Source organism: Tenrec ecaudatus, chromosome X (genome assembly GCF_050624435.1).
Source record: "Tenrec ecaudatus isolate mTenEca1 chromosome X, mTenEca1.hap1, whole genome shotgun sequence".
In the NCBI taxonomy this organism is placed as follows: domain Eukaryota; kingdom Metazoa; phylum Chordata; class Mammalia; order Afrosoricida; family Tenrecidae; genus Tenrec; species Tenrec ecaudatus.
In genome coordinates this window covers 91,283,629-91,299,673 of record NC_134548.1, presented here as the reverse complement: position 1 = coordinate 91,299,673, position 16,045 = coordinate 91,283,629, and the positions used below count along the sequence as shown (strand labels likewise).

General features: G+C 40.0%; 1 pseudogene; it reads right to left on the bottom strand.

Moving 5' to 3' along the window:
• Positions 1-7,230: 7,230 nt before the first annotated feature.
• LOC142433512 (large ribosomal subunit protein uL13m pseudogene) lies at positions 7,231-14,704 on the bottom strand (annotated as a pseudogene).
• Positions 14,705-16,045: the final 1,341 nt, after the last annotated feature.

The window sequence follows — 16,045 nt, the reverse complement described above, 5'->3', positions numbered from 1 at the left end:
AATAAAACTGTTAAAGAAAAAATGATAAATTATTTTTTTAATTTTTCATCTTTTTTATTCTTTTTTATTTTTTAAATCTTTTTATTGGGGCTCATAAAGCTCTTATCACAATCTGTACATACATCAATTGAGCAAAGCACCCTTATACATTCGTTGCACTCGTCATTCTCATAATTTACCTTCCACTTGGGTTCCTGGAATCAGCTCGGTTTCCCTTTTTCCCCCCTCCCCCTCCCTCCCCGCTCCTCCCCTGAATAAATTAATTTTCAAAAAGAATAGATACAGTCATTTTATTCCCAGCAGCACCTCTTCTTGGCCATGCTAGCAGACATGTCTCTGTGATTCTTCACCTCTCAGCCACATGACCCTTTGGTTGCTGCCCTGCTTTGGCAAGTGTTAAAAAGCTCCTGTAGCAGTGATGTATGCCTAAGTTGCCCCACTTTGCAAAGCAGCCTCCTGCCCAAAACAGCTCAGCTTTACTCGTTCCATGAGCTGGGAAGCCCATTGCTTCACCTAATGGTCTCAGTACTACTCGTCTACTCTGTCTCAGCATCTAAGTTTTCATTCTCTGTTGCCTCTGCCACTTCAGGGTAGGAGTTTGCACGGGATCCATTAGTGGCTCTTCCTTCTTGGTGGTTGTGGAATTCTCTTTCTGCTTCTGAGATGGCTCATTCTTTTACCCACTAGAATGTCAAAACTTTCTGACCCCTGAGTTAGAGTCTTCTGCACCTTATTTGTATGATATCATTCAGTCGTTTGGTGGGAATGACAAAGACAATAGAAAGAAGAGCCATATCAAATAATTTCGCTTCACCCCAAACACGTTCAGCATTTCTCGAGATGAAAGAACCTGGATTCAGGGGTGGAGTGGGGTGGCAAGGAAGACATTAAAGATTAAAGCTACAATACTGATAGATTCTGATGGCAAAATATTGACTGACTCGGGAAGCAACCAAAGAAAATACAATGAATACACAGAGTCACTATCCCCCAAAGAATTGGTCAATGATCATCAATATCAGTAGGTTGAAATACCAAAGTTATTGAAGGAATAAAGTCAAGCTGCACTAATGGTGTTGGTGAAAACCAAGGCTTTGGGAATATACATAATATCAAATGAAAACTTTCAACAAACTGATGTCTTGGAGGCACTCAGTCATCTATGCCAAGAAATATGGCAAATCGCTCCCCAGGCAACTAACTGGAAAAGATCCATATTTTTGCCCATTCCAAAGAAAGGTGACCTAAGAGAATTAGGAAATTATCGAACAATATGTTTATTATCACAGGCAAGTAAAATTTTAATGAAGATAATTTAAATATGGTTGCATGAGTCCATTAACAGGAAGTTGCCAGAAATTCAAGCCAGATCACAATAGGATCTGAGAAGAGGAACTCATTGCTGACATCATGGATGTTGTCTGAAAGCACAGAATATCCGAAAGATATTTACCTGTGTTTCATTGACTATGCAAAGGCATTCAACTCTGGATTTAGGTGAAATTGTTACTATATGTGAAATTATGTATAATATTGGGAATTATAGGAATTCTAGAATACTTTGTTACTCATGTGGAACATGTAAATAGAGCCGGAGGTAGTGTTTCAAAGACGATACTTTGTGGTTCAAATGTAAGAAAAATGCGCCTTAGGGTTGTGACTTAAGCTAGGTTATCCCTAAACCAAACCAAACTTCCTGCCACAGAGTCATTTATAACTCATAGCAACTCTATAGGACAGGATATAACTGGACCTATGGGTGTCTGAGACTGTAACTCTTGACGAGTAGAAAGTCTTATCTTTCTCCAGTGGAGCAGCTGGTGTTTTCCAACTGCTGACCGTGTGGTTAAAGGCTCAATGTGCAAACCACTATGTTGCCAGGACTCCGTGTGTGTGTGTGTGTGTGTGTGTGTGTGTGTGTGTGTGTGTGTGATGCCTTTGCATCCATTCCAAATCATAGGGACCCTATGTACAACAGAACAAAACACTGCCCTATCCTGTGCCCTCCTCACAATTGCTCTTATGTTTGAGCCTATTGATGAAGCCAATGTGTCAATACATCTTGTCTAAGGTCTTCCTCTTTTTCACTGACCTCTCTACATTACCAAGTATGATGTCCTTTTCAGGATCTGCTCTCTCCTGACAGGATCACAAACAATACATGAGATGAAGTTTCGCCACCCTTGCCTTTAAGGGGCATTCTGATTCTACTTCTCCAAAGGCAGCTTTGTTTTGTTTGTACTTTCAATATTCTTCACCAGCACCATAATTCAAAAGCACCGTCCTTCTTCAGTCTTCCTTATAGTAACCTCCCTGCTTTTCAGTACTTTAAATAGGTCTTGTGCAGCAGATTCGCCCATTGCAATGCATCCTTTCATCTCTACTTGACTACTGCTTCAATGAGCATGGATTGTGGTTCCAAGCCAGAAGAACTTCAATTATTTTCCCTATTTGTCATGATGCTACATATGGGTCCAGTTGTGAGTATTTGGGTTTTCTTTACATTAAGTTGTAATACATACTGAAGACTACAACCTTGATCGTCACCAGCAAGTGCTTCAAGTCCTCCTCATTACAGTTCCTATTTTGCTATTCTTCATCAGCACCATAAGTAAAAGGCATCAATTCTTCTCCAGTCTTCTGTATTCATTGTCCAACTTTCAGAAGAATATGCAACCATTTGAAATACCATGGATTGGATCAGACACACCTTAGTCCTAAAATTAATCTCCCAACTTTTCAGCACTTTAAATAGATCTTAAATAGGAAAAGTAAAATTGAAATGGACTTGGATTCTTTAGTGAGAAACAAATTCACAGAAAAGAAAGAAAAAGGAAGAAAGAAATTCATCCTCACTTTCAGCAAGCAAGCTTGTATCATCTCCATATTGCAAGTTATTAAGCCTTCCTTCAATCCTGATGTGAAGTTCTTCTTCATATAATCCAGCTTCTCTGATGATTTGCTCAGCATACAGATTAATAACTATGGTATAAAGATGCAACCCTGACACACACCTTTCCTGATTTTGAACCATGCCCTGTGCCCTTGGTTTGTTTGTACAACTGCCTCTTGATCCATATACAAGTTCCATGTGAACACAATGTAGTGTTCTGCAATTACCATTCTTCTCAAGGCTATCCAGAGTTTGTTATGATCCTCACAATTTAATGCCTTAGCATAGTCAATAAACTCAAGAAAACATGTTTCTGGTATTCTATGCTTTCAGCCAAGATCCATCTGATATCAGCAATGATATCCCTTGTTCCACATTCTCTTCTGAATCTGGCCTGAACCGCTGGCAGCTCCCTGTCCATGTAGTGCTACAACAGTTGTTGGATGATCTTCCATAAAATTTTACTTGAATGTGATATTAATGATATTGTTCTATAAAGTGAACATTCTTTTAAGTCACCTGTCATTGAAAGGGCACAAATATGGATATCTCCAGTCAGTTGTCCAAGTAAATGTCATCCAAATTTTCTGGCGTAGACGAGTAAGTGCTCCCAGTGATTGATTAGCTTGTTGAATCATTTCAATGGGTATTTCATCAATTCCAACAGCTTTGTTCTCATTGTGCAACTTGGAATTTTTCCTTCAATACCATTGGTAATTGCTCATATGCCACCTCTTGAAATGGATGAATGTTGAATGGTTCTTTTTGATACAGTGACTCTGTGTATTCTTTATATATTATTTTGAAGCTTCCTGCAGAATTCCATATTTTTCACATAGATTCTTCCAATATTACAACAAAAGGCTTGAAATTTTTCTTGAGTTCTTTTGTTTATTCTAAACCATTTTTTGATGAGTTAATACATATATCATATAATACCATCATTTAATCACATCAAGCAATATTGTACAATTCTGACCACAATCAGCTTCAAAACATTCTTTTCCTTCCTAAGCTCCTTGACATCAGCTCCCTTTTCCACCCACTCCCCACCACATTCCCTGCCCCACAAAACCTTTATTCTACTTGCTGTCCTTATAGGCTCATCAAACAGAAAAACATAACAAAAATGCAAGAGGTGATCCCAATGACATAACACATCTGATGATAAATCCCAATACGAACAAACAGAAAATGTGGAAAACCAGATCAGGCCTAATGTGAATCAGAGTAGGGATCAATTGGCAAGGTTTTAACCATTCAAGTCATGTTTATCCTTTTGATCATCTATAGTAATCTTTCTAATGCCCTCTGTTTGGTAAGCAGTATTATAGATAGGGGGAAATCACTGGAGGCTTATTTCCTATGTAGTTCCCACAAATGTATTTTTTTGCTCCCACTGTCAATCATAGTCTGCTGAAAAACAGGTTCTTAAAATTTAGGCTCAGATATGCTTTCCTTCAATTTTGGATTACAAAAACTGTGTAATTACAAAAACTTTGGATTACAATCCTTCATGACTGATGTTGGTGTGCTTCATGTTGGTGTGCTTCTTCCATGTGGACTTAGTTGACATCTCACTTAGATGGGTGCTTGTTTAAACAAGCCAGTTTAAGATATGGTGGGTGTGTTCTTTCTTTTTGGTTTTCTAACTCAAAGTCATTGTATATTTCATTTTAACATTTTGTCTTCTCAAGGTGCCTTTTGAAAATTTCTATTGAGCTCTTTCACTTTATAGTTTCTTCTATATGCTGTAGCTACTTGACGATTAAGAGTAAGTTTCAAAAAAAAAGTAAGTTTCAGAGTCTCTTCTGACATCCAAACTGATCTTTTCTCTCTTTTTAATGACTTTTTTCTCTCTTCATGGATGATGATCTTTATGTCATCCCATAGCTCATTAGGTCTTCTGCCATTAGTATTTAATACAGCAAATCTGTTCTTGAGATGTGCATGAAATTTAGGTGGGATAGACTCAAGGTCATTGTGGTAGTTGCATAATCTCCTGTCAACTTGAGGGTATTAACTGTGGAATTTAGCCTGTCAATCAGGAAATCAGATCACAGCCTGATGAACTCATTTGTAAGCTTTAGGGAGATAAATAACTCACTAGAGGTTGGGTCTCTCTCTCTCTCTCTCTCTCTCTCTCTCTCTCTCTCTCTCTCTCTCTCTCTCTCTCTCTCTCTCCCCTTTGCATTCCTGTTGACAAGCCACATGGAACCATGCTGATGACAATCAGAGCCCTGGAGATGCTTCCACTGCCATTGGATCCATAAGACTTTCCACCCGCCAGCCTGTGATCTTCCTGCATTCAACATCATTTCATGTGCTATGTCAGTCTAAAGAGGAATTCAGAATTCTTAGGCTAACATTGAACTTATGAGCTAATATCAAGCTTATGGACTTGATCTGGACTGGGCTGGGATGTTTTATTAATGCGTAATTACTTCTTGATACAACATTCTCTCTTACACATATATGAATGTCGCTGGATTTGTTTCTCTAGTCAACCTGGACTCACACAAGCACAGTCATATTTTGACTCTCATGAAATTGTTTTAATTTTCTTCAGCTTCAACCGAACTTACATAGAAGCAACTGATGGGTTTTTCCACAGTCAGCCCTGGGCCTTGTTTTAGCTGCTGATATTGAACTTCTCCATCATCTCTTCCCAGAGATATATTGAATTTGATTTATGTGTATGTTATCTGGGAGAAGTCCACATTTGTAGTCACCTTTTATTTTGCTGGAAAAAAAGATATTTGTGATGAAGAAAATTATTCATCTTGCACAATTTTGTCATGCAATCTCTGGCTTCATTTCTATTACCAAAGCCATATTTTCCTACTCTTCCTTACTCTTTATTTCCAACTTTTGCATTCCAATTGCCAATAATGATCAGTGCCTCTGGATTTCATGTTTGATCAATTTCCAACTGAAGACATTGGTAGAATTCATCTACTTCTTCTTCACTAGATTTCATGATTAGTGCATAAGTCTGAATAATAGTCGTGTTGATTAGATTTTCTTTCTATTTTTTAAGCAAGCCAGCAATTTTACTGTGTATAATTTATAGCATTCTAACTAGGTGACATAAGGAAATAATTTTATAGTCTTATTTAACTGAAATTTTTTTGTGGCGGGAGACTCTCCTCCTAACTTTACCCAGGACTGTCATCATCAACAAACACAGGTCACTTTTTTTTGTTTGTTTTTAGCTTTCACAGATATTTATTGGCTCACATAGCGGAAAAGTCCAGAGGTAGGTCAACTTCAAGTAAGTCTTGGTCTAGTGGCTCTAGTTATGTCACCAAGGGCTGTCTGCCTCATTTTTGCCACTGTCTTCATGGCGCTGCAGACTAAATGTTGGGTCACTAACCAAAAGGTCAGAGGTTCAAACCCACCAGCTGCTTTGCAGGAGAAAAGTGAGACAGTCTGCTCCTGAAAAGTTGTGCAGTCTAGGAAACCCAGGGAGCAGTTCTGCTCAGGCCAATAGGTTCACTCTGAGTCAGAACTGACCCCAGGGCCGTAGGCTTGGTTTTTGTGTGTTTTGTTTATGTTTCCTTTGGTATTGACTTCATCGTTGGGCTCTGGTTGTAGCACCAAGAAACTCCAGATTCTCTTTTCTCTACTTCACAGGTCTTTCCAAAGCAGAATTCCTGGGAGTCATACCACTGGGATCCACTTGATAGCATCATATGGTCATATGCCTCCTGATATAATTGCTGCTTCAGAATAAAATGCTCTTTTTCACTCTTTGACACACCCTCTGAGGAGGTGCCCTCTGGTCCTCTCCATCCGGAGCTCCCCGAGGAACTGACCACCAAGGTGCTTCTCCTCATTCCAGCTGGGAAATCAGGGATGGCTTGGTAAATGGAAGGACCAGGGAAGCCACGGCCCCATAATTGTCCAGCATCACATCCCGGTACAGACCCCTCTGCGCAGGAGCCAGGCTGGTCCATTCGTTCTCCGAGAAGTACACAGCTACATCTTCAAAGGTCACCATCCCCGCCCGCGGCCGGGACGGCCCGAGACCTCAGCCCCGCGGCCCGGGGCCGGGGCCGCTCCCAGGCCGACCACCACCCTGACCCCGCCCCCGCCGGCCAGGGCCGCGGCAGCCGTGGCCCCGCCGCCCGCTGGAGGGGCTGCAGGGCTCGAGCCGGGGCGCTCCGGACGGGGCCGGGGCCGGGGCCGTCACCGCTCCCCGCGCTGGAACAGCCAAGACCCGCGCCCCGGATCAGCGGGAGCGGCCGCAAGGGGCCGCTGCGGCTTCTCTAGGACCACAGGTCACTTTTAAAATTCAACCTTTGCTACACTCAGTTCCATTGTTTTGCAGGAACTCAGTAGGAAGAGGCTTCAACCATTTCTTTGCTATTTTCAGCTATTTCAGTCTTCCTACAGCCATCAGGCAGAAACCACACTCTCGGGAAAATGTTCCTTTTTGTGTGGATTCATGTAGCTGTCTGCATGCTCATCAAGGTTGAGGAATCTCTGCCACTAAATTTCTCAGAATAGATTCTGAAATATCCTCATCTAGAAAAAGATGCAGCCTTTGTATCGCAAATCTTCTGTGAAGGGTTTTGGACAGCATACCATAAAGAACTAGCTTCACAATTGTCGCTTGCTCTTTCTAGTGAAGTTGGGCAGTTGCTACTTGTTTAAACCCACCAGCATAGCCAGTATGAGAGGAATGTGGTTTTTGTTCCCATTTGTTCCCAGAAAGTGTGATGTGTCTTGTGCTCCTTATGACTATCTGATCCCTGTAGTCACTCAGTTGGTGGTACACAGGCTTGTGAAATCCTTGATTCTTTGTTGATGCTACAGCAGCAAGTTTGCCAGGGAGCTGCATTTTCCCACCTAAGAGATATCACATTTTAGCAAAGGTGGCCCATTGGGGGGCGGGGGTGCCTTGGAAAAGCTGGATATACTTTCCCATGAGCAGCGCCGACCTTCTTCTCTCCTGATTGGATTTTCTTGATGATAGATAGATACTATCCTATCACAGAAGCATCCTTGTACTTTAAGGTCGATCTTGACATTTCCTTTTTAACCATGAATGCATCCCTATCCTCTTTATTTACCTATCCCCAACATAGAAAAGCAAATTGTTTCTTATTCAAAATTGTTAATACCAGTCCATTTCACCGTATTGATGTCTAAAATGTAGGTTTTTATGCATTCTCTTTCATTATTTACAACTTCCAATTTTATTAGATTCATGCTCTTTATATTCCAAATTCCAGTTATTAGTGTATGTTTGCAGCTGTTTCTTCTCATAATGAATCATATCAGCAAATGAAGGTCCTGAAGTCTTTACTCTCCCTTGATCTGCTTGATTAAGGCTCACTCTACTTTGAGAAGACAGCGTTCCTCAATCCAATTTTGAGTGTCTTCTGACCTGAGTGGCTCATCTTCTGAAATGTTCTTCTGTTCATGAGATTTTCAGTATCTGATAATCTTTCTATTATGTCCATACAGTTTTCCGTGACTGATACCTCAGAAGTGGACAACCTATTCCTTCTTCATAGTCTATTCTTAGTCTGGAATCTCTGCTAAAAGTTGCTCACTTTGGGAGGCCCTGTTGCCATTTGAAACATTGGTGACATAGCTTCCAGAATCACAGCAAAACACAAATCACCACAATATGACGAACTGACAGAAAAATGATGGCATACATACATATACATACATACATACATATATATATACATACATTTATATAGATAGAGAGAAAGAGATCTCTGGTGGTGGAGTGGTTATGCATAGGACTACAACCTGCATGATCAGCAGTTCAAAACCACCAGTACCTCTGCAGAAGAAAGACTGGAATTTTGATTCCCATAAACAGTTGCAGTCTCAGAAACCCACAGGGGGTCACTATGAGTCAGTATTTGCTCAACGGCAGTGTATAGATATATATAGATACACACCAAAAAAATGGGGAAAAACTCTGCTAAGCGAAGCTTTTGTATACTCTCCCCTCCCCCTCCCCCTCCCCCCACCCCCAGCAATCATCTAGAAAGTCGTTCTGATTTAGTGCTCCCAGTGGCATTGCCTGCGAAGGTTCTCGCTGGTCACAGTGAATTTTTTTTCATAAAGGAGTTTTGCTCGAATCTCATTTTTTGTGTGTGATGGCTGATTTAAGAGAACACCATGTGCTGTGAGATTTTGTTTTCTGCTCTGGAAAAACGGAGCAAAAACTGTTGTTCTGTTGAATTCAGCTTACGAGGAGAGTGCTATGGAAAAAACCCGAGTGTGTGGGTGGTTGTCTTGTTTCAACAAAGATGAAATGATGATTGATCACAAACCTTGTTATGGACATCCGTCAACTTCCAAAACCAATGAAAATGTGGACAAAATTCGTGCACTCATGCTCAAAGACCAACGACAGAACATTGAAAAGATGGGGAAGTAATCTAGACTATCTTGGAGCTCAGTTCAGTGAATTTTAACAGAAGATTTAGGAATGAGACAGGGGGCAGTGAAATTTGTGCCTCGGGTTCTGACTGGTCAGAAAAAAAAGAGAGAATTGAGTGGAAACATGCTGTGCTTTGAAAGAAGAGCTCCTAAGCGACCCAGACTTTTTCTCCCCTAGGTGAGTACTGGAGACTAGACGTGGTACTATTCTTATGACCCCGAAAGCACACATCAATCAAGCCAGTGGAAGACGCCTCATCACCTTGTCCTTAAAAAGTGAAATCAAAGATCAAGATGATGCTCACTGGGGGTGGGGTGGAGTTTGGTGTGAAGGGGAACAGTGCATTTGGAGTTTCTTCCACCAGATCAGATTGTTAATTAAGCTTTCTATTTAGAGGTTCTGAAAAGATAGCAGAACAATGTGCAACAAAAAAGGTCTAATTGTGTCAGACGGGGGACTGGTTTTGCCACCACAAAAATTCACCTGCTCACACAGCCAGTGTGCCAGTTCTGGGCAAAACCCAGCTTGCCTCTCTTGCTCCACACACCTCACTCACCAGACCTCACCCACCTGACCAAGCTCTGTGCAACTTCTTTTTGTTTCGCAAATGAAGAGGAACAGGAAAGGATAGCAATTTGACAATGTGAAAAAGGTGAAGAAAAAAAACAGGGAGATGCTGTCAACCATCCAAAGAGACGAGTGTGCAAAAGCAAAAATGGAATCACAGAGTTGACTAATGTGTTAAGTGTAATGGAGAGTCATTTGAAGGTGATAAGGTTGTTTTGTAAAAAAAAAAAAAGCTAAATACATAGCTTGAAAAAATGCATTTAGTGTGTTTGTTCCTTTGGGCGGTGTGCATGTGTGCATGTGTGCATGTGTGTGTGTTTGTGTGTGTGTGTGTGTGTGTGCAGCAAGAGAAAGAAAGAAAGAGAAATTTATATCACACAAATGACTCAGACAATTATAAATGCAGGTGAGTCTAGTCCATGACCAGGCCAGTTCCATGTCCTTGGGTCAGATGTTAAACTTGAGGCTTCTCCTGACTCACAGAACTTTGGGAGCACATGAACCCAGGATCAGCTGGAGGGTCAAAGACTGATATTATGATGCACTGGCAAATTAATCAAAGGTCTGCATATCAGGCTTGTGACTACAGAGATGAGTAAGTCGAAAGCTGCCAAGACAGATATCGGGACACTGATGGCTCCCAGGATTAGCAAATGAGGTTCATTAACCAGATGCAGGATCCAGACTCAGCAAAAAAGCAAACTTGCTTGTATACAGTGTCTATTTATATAGGAAGAAGATCACACTCCTAAAGAAACTTCCTTTCAATTCAATTATGACAGGGATGTGAGTGAGTTGCATTCCACCTTAATCTTCTTACAATTGATCGGTTTAATCAGATCCCATTATCGAGTTCATTATAGTGTGTTCAGTCACATGGTGGGATATTCCTAAACATTTAACTGCCAAACTACTGAGAATGTAGACCCAGCCAAGGTAACATAAAACCTAACTATGACAGATTGTATCTTTTCACCATACTTATTCAGTCTGTATTCTGAGAAAATAATCAGAGAAGCTGGACCATATGAAGAACAGAGCATCAATGTTTCAGCAAGATTCATTAACCATCTGCCGTGTGCAGATGATTGTAATTCATACTGACGGCTACAATCTTTATCTTCATCAGCAAGTGATCCAATTCCTCCTCACTTTCAGCAGGCAAGGTTGTGTCATCTGCATACCACAGGCTATTAATAAACCTTCTTCCAATCCTGATGCCACATGCTCCTTCATAGAATCAAACTTCTCTGATGATTTGCTCAGCATACAGATTAAGCAAGTATGGTGAGAGGATACACTCATATGCACACCTTTCCTGATTTTAAATCATGCCATATTCCTTTGTCCTGTTCATATAACTTTCTCTTGATTCGTTTATAAGTTCCAAATAAGCACAATGAAATGTTCTGGAATTCCCATTCTCCTTCAGGCTATCCACAGTTTGTTATGCTCCACACAGTCCAATGCCTTTCTTTACATAGTCAATGAAACACAAGCTTCATTGTGTTTCTGGCATTCCCTACTTTGAGTCAATATCCATCTTGACATCAGCAATGTCACATTGTTGCACATCCTCTTCCGAATCTGGCCTGAACTTCTGGCAGTTCCCTGTCAATGTGCTGCTGAAACTGTTGTTGGATGATCTTCAGTGAGATCTTACTTGATAGTACTAGTAGGCCTCCTTTTAGCCAGTCACAACCCTCTCAGCTGTGTCTGGCCCCTTTGACAATGTGCATGCCCCTCAGCTGCACAGGGCTCTTCACCTTTGAATTTCTCATGGTCAATCTCTCCGTTTCTAACTGGCCCCACTCAGCCAGTGTAGTAACTTGCTCAGCTGCTGCTCTCCTAGCAGGAGTTTTCAACCATCATGTTCAGCTCAACTGCCAGACTCATGCTCCACATGTCCTGAATCCAGCCTGAAAAGGCAGTTCCCTGTCCATGTGCTGCTGCAACCATTGTTCAGCGATCTTAACTAAAATTTTACTTGTGTGTGATATAAATGATATAGTTTTATTATTTGAGCATTCTCTTGAAAAACCTTTCTTTGGAATGGGCACAAATATGGATTTCTTCCAGTCAGTTGGCCAGGTAGCTATGTTCCAAATTTCCTGGCATAGACGAGTAAGTGCTTCCAGTGCTTCTGCTTTTGGAAACATTTCATTGGGTATTATTTCAATTCCTGAAACCCTGTTTTTGGCTAATCCATTCAGTGAAGCTTGAACTTCTTCCTTCAGCACCATTGGCTCTTGCTCTTATACTACCTCCTGAAATGATGGACTGTCAACTACTTCTTTCTAATACAATGACTCTGTGTATTCTTTCTATTTTTCTCTTGATGTTTACTCCATCATTCAGTATTTTGCCTATAGAATCTTTCAAAATTGTAATTCCAGGCTTGAATCTTTTCTTGAGATGTTTCATTTTCTGATATGCTGAGTGTATTCTTCTTTTTTGTTTTCTAATTCTAGGTCCTTGCACATTTTGTTATAATACTTGCTTTATCTTCTTGAACTTCCCTTTGAAATTTTCTATTCAGCTCCTTGACTTCATCTTTTCCTCCATTTGCTTAACTACTCTACAATTAAGAGCAAGTTTCAGTCTCTTCTGATATCTACTGTAACCATTTATTTCTTTTCTTTTTAATGACCTTGAACTTTCTTTATGAATAGTATTCTTGATGTCCTCCCGCAGTGCATCAGGTCTTATTCATGGTAAAATCTATTCTTGATGTATGGATTGTTATAAGAACTGTAAGAGTTCCCAATAAAATTATTTAGTTATAATACAAAAAAATTATTCTTTAGAAGTTCTCAAAATTCTAGTGGGATGGACTCAAGGTCATATTTTTGGTTCCTGTGGACTTGTTTTAATTCTCTTCAGCTCCACCTGAACTTACATATGAGCAATTGATGGTTTGGCCCAGAGTTGGCCCCTGGTCTGGTTTTAGCTGCTCATATTGAGCTTCTCCATCATGTCTTCCCACAGATGTAGTCAATGTGTTTTCTATATATTCTACATATTCCATCTGGGGAAGTCCTGTTGTGGTGTGTTGAAAAAAATGTATTTGCTGTGAAAATTGGTTTTGCAAAAATTCATTTCTATTACCAAGTCGATATTGTCCAACTACAGTTCCTTCCTCTTTGTTTCCTACTTCTGCATTCCAGTCAATAATTATTATATGTGCATCCTGGTTGCTTGTTTGGTCAATTTCCAACTGCAGTAATTGGTAGAATTCTTCCATTTCTTCTTCACTAGCTTTTTTGGTTGGTGCTTAAAGTCGAGTAATATTTGCATTGATTGGATTCCCTTGAAGGTGGTTAGATATAATCTGATCACAGATAGCATTGTACTTAATGATGGATTTAGCAAGATGCTTTCTGACAATGAGTGTCACGCCATTCTTCTTGATTGTGTTATTCCTAGCATAGCAAATCATTCAATGTATTGATACAAAATGGCCAATACCAGTTCATTTCAACTCACTAATACATGGGATATCGATTTTCATGCATTCCATTTCATTTGTGATCTCTTCCAATTTTCCTAAATTCATACTTAGCACATTCCAAGTTCCAATTATTGGAAGATGTTTGCACCTTTTCCTCTTTACCTTGATTCGTGTCCCATCAGCTAATGAAGATCCTAAAAGCTCCACTCCCACAAGTTTTACCAAACTCACACACCATGGTCAAATCTCCTCAAAGAAATCATCTCCTCTTCAGTCACATTTGCGCACACTCAGACTTGAGGGGCCCATATGCTAGCAGTATTTCTGACAATGTTCTGTTTCCTTGTTTAGGCTTTCAGTATTGGAAAATGTTTCAAAGTTATGCATAAGGTTTTCAGCAGCTTCCTCCTCTGCAGTGGGGAGCCGAGTACAACTTCATTGTTCTTTGTCTGAAATCTCAGCTGAAACCTGTTAACTTTGGGTGGCCTTGATGGCATTTGAAATCCCAGTAACATAGCTTCCAGCATCACAACAACAAACAAGCCACCACAGTATGACAAACTAACAGTCAAGTGACAGAATTTATAGTCCTCATGAAATAACAACAATAATATATAATTGATAAAGGATCCACGAGGATGGGAGAGTAGGGGAAGGAGAGGAAAAATGATCTGATACCAAGGGCTCAAGTATATAGAAAAAGTTTTGGAAATGTTGACAACATATGTACAAGTGTGCTTAATACAATTGATTGGCATAAGACTTGTAATAGCCCCCCGATAAAATGATAAAAACATTTTTGAGGGAATTTATAATACATCACCGGATTTTGGAATATAGCTAAAAGGATCATATTAAGTGATTAACTCCACCGTCTTTGCTATCTTCTTTATTTTAATTTATTTTATTTATTATTTTAATATACAAAACTTATTTTTTTACTGTTTAGGAGGCTCGATGCCCAAATTCAGGCCAGGGAATTCAGAGAAAGTTTTCACTCTGTGCTGGTTCTGTGGATCCTTATTCCTTGGTGACCTTCATGCTCTGTGACATCTGTCTTCCCCATCAATGTTTCCTTATTTGCTTGAACTTAGTTTGCTTTTTTATATCTTTGGTTTAAGACAAACTATACTAATACTATCTCATTGTTCCATTGAGTTGGTTCTGACTCACAGGAATCCTATGTGCAACAAAACAAAACAGCACTCAATCCTGTGTCATCCTCACAACTGTTCTTGTATTTGAGCCTGTTGTTGCCAACTACTGTGTCAATCCATCTCGTCAGGGTCATTCTTCACCTTCCGTGTCCCTCTACTTCATCAACCATGATGTTCTTCTCCAGTGTCTGGTCGTTACTGATAACATGTCCAAAGTACATGAGGCGAAGTCTCACCATCCTTGGCACCAAAGCACATTCTGTTTGCACTTCTTCCAAGACACATGTATTTGTTGTTTTGTCAGGTCTTGGTACCTTCAATATTCTTTACCAACACCATAGTTCAAATGTTTAGATTTTTCTTTGATCATCTTTATTCAATATCAAATTTTAACATGTATATGAGGCAATTGATAACACTATGACCTGGATCAGGTTCACTTAAGTCCTCAAAGTAGCATTCTTGCTTTTCAACATTTTCAAGAGTTTGTGTGTGGCAGATTTACCTAACACAGTGCTTAGTTTTATCTCTTGACTGCTGCTTTCATGAGCATTGATTGTAGATCTGAGCAAGACGAAATCCCTGACAGCATCAATCTTTTGTCCATTTATCATGATGTTACCTATCAGTCCAATTGTGTGGAGAGGGCTTCAGTCACCACTTTGGTGCACAATGGCTGGTACCTAGGTGGCATCCTGTAAGGGGGAAACAAAATCCAAGACTTTTGCCAACGTTATTTTTATGTCAATTTCTCCCTGTAGCACCTTCCTTCAATATTCACTTTTCTCAGATGGGGTCTGGAACCCAGGGTGCTAAAATTTTTCCACTGCTTCAAAAGTTTTTGTTGAAAGAGGGATTAAAATTGACTCCAAATAACTGGCCATGCTGTTTCCAATCTCTTTCCTGTCTTTTTAATGATGTTATGTTCCTGATGTCATCCCACAGCTCATCAGGTCTTCTGTTTAATGCATCAAACCCGTTCTGCATATGTTCTCTGAATTTGCGTGGAGTATACTTGAGATTGGCTTCTAAACCCCAAAGTTCACAGTTCAAAATCACCAGGTGCTCAGACGGGGAAAGACAGGGCTCTCGGTTCATGGGTAGTCTCAGAAAAACCACTGGGACAATTCTATCCTATCTTATAGGGTCTCTTTGGGGCAGCATTAACTTGATCGCAGTGAATTTACTTTGGTTTCGTTTATACTCAGGTCATACTTTGGCTCTACTGAACTTGTTTTCATTTTCTTCAACTTCAGCCTGAACCATGATGGTCTGTTGCACAGTTGGGTTTTGAGATTGAATTCTCTTTCAGCTCTTTCCACAGATGTACTCCATTTTATTTGTGTATTACATCTGGAGATGTCCATTTGTGTAGTCATAATTTGTGTTGTTGAAAAAAATTATTTTTGATGAGAAAGTCATGCATCTTGCAAAATTCTATGATGCTATCTCCAGATTTATTTTCCCCCAAAGACCATATTTTCTAACTTCTGTTTCTTCCTCTTTATTTCCAACATTTGCATTCCAATCACCAATAATTATAAATGCCTCTTGATTCTATG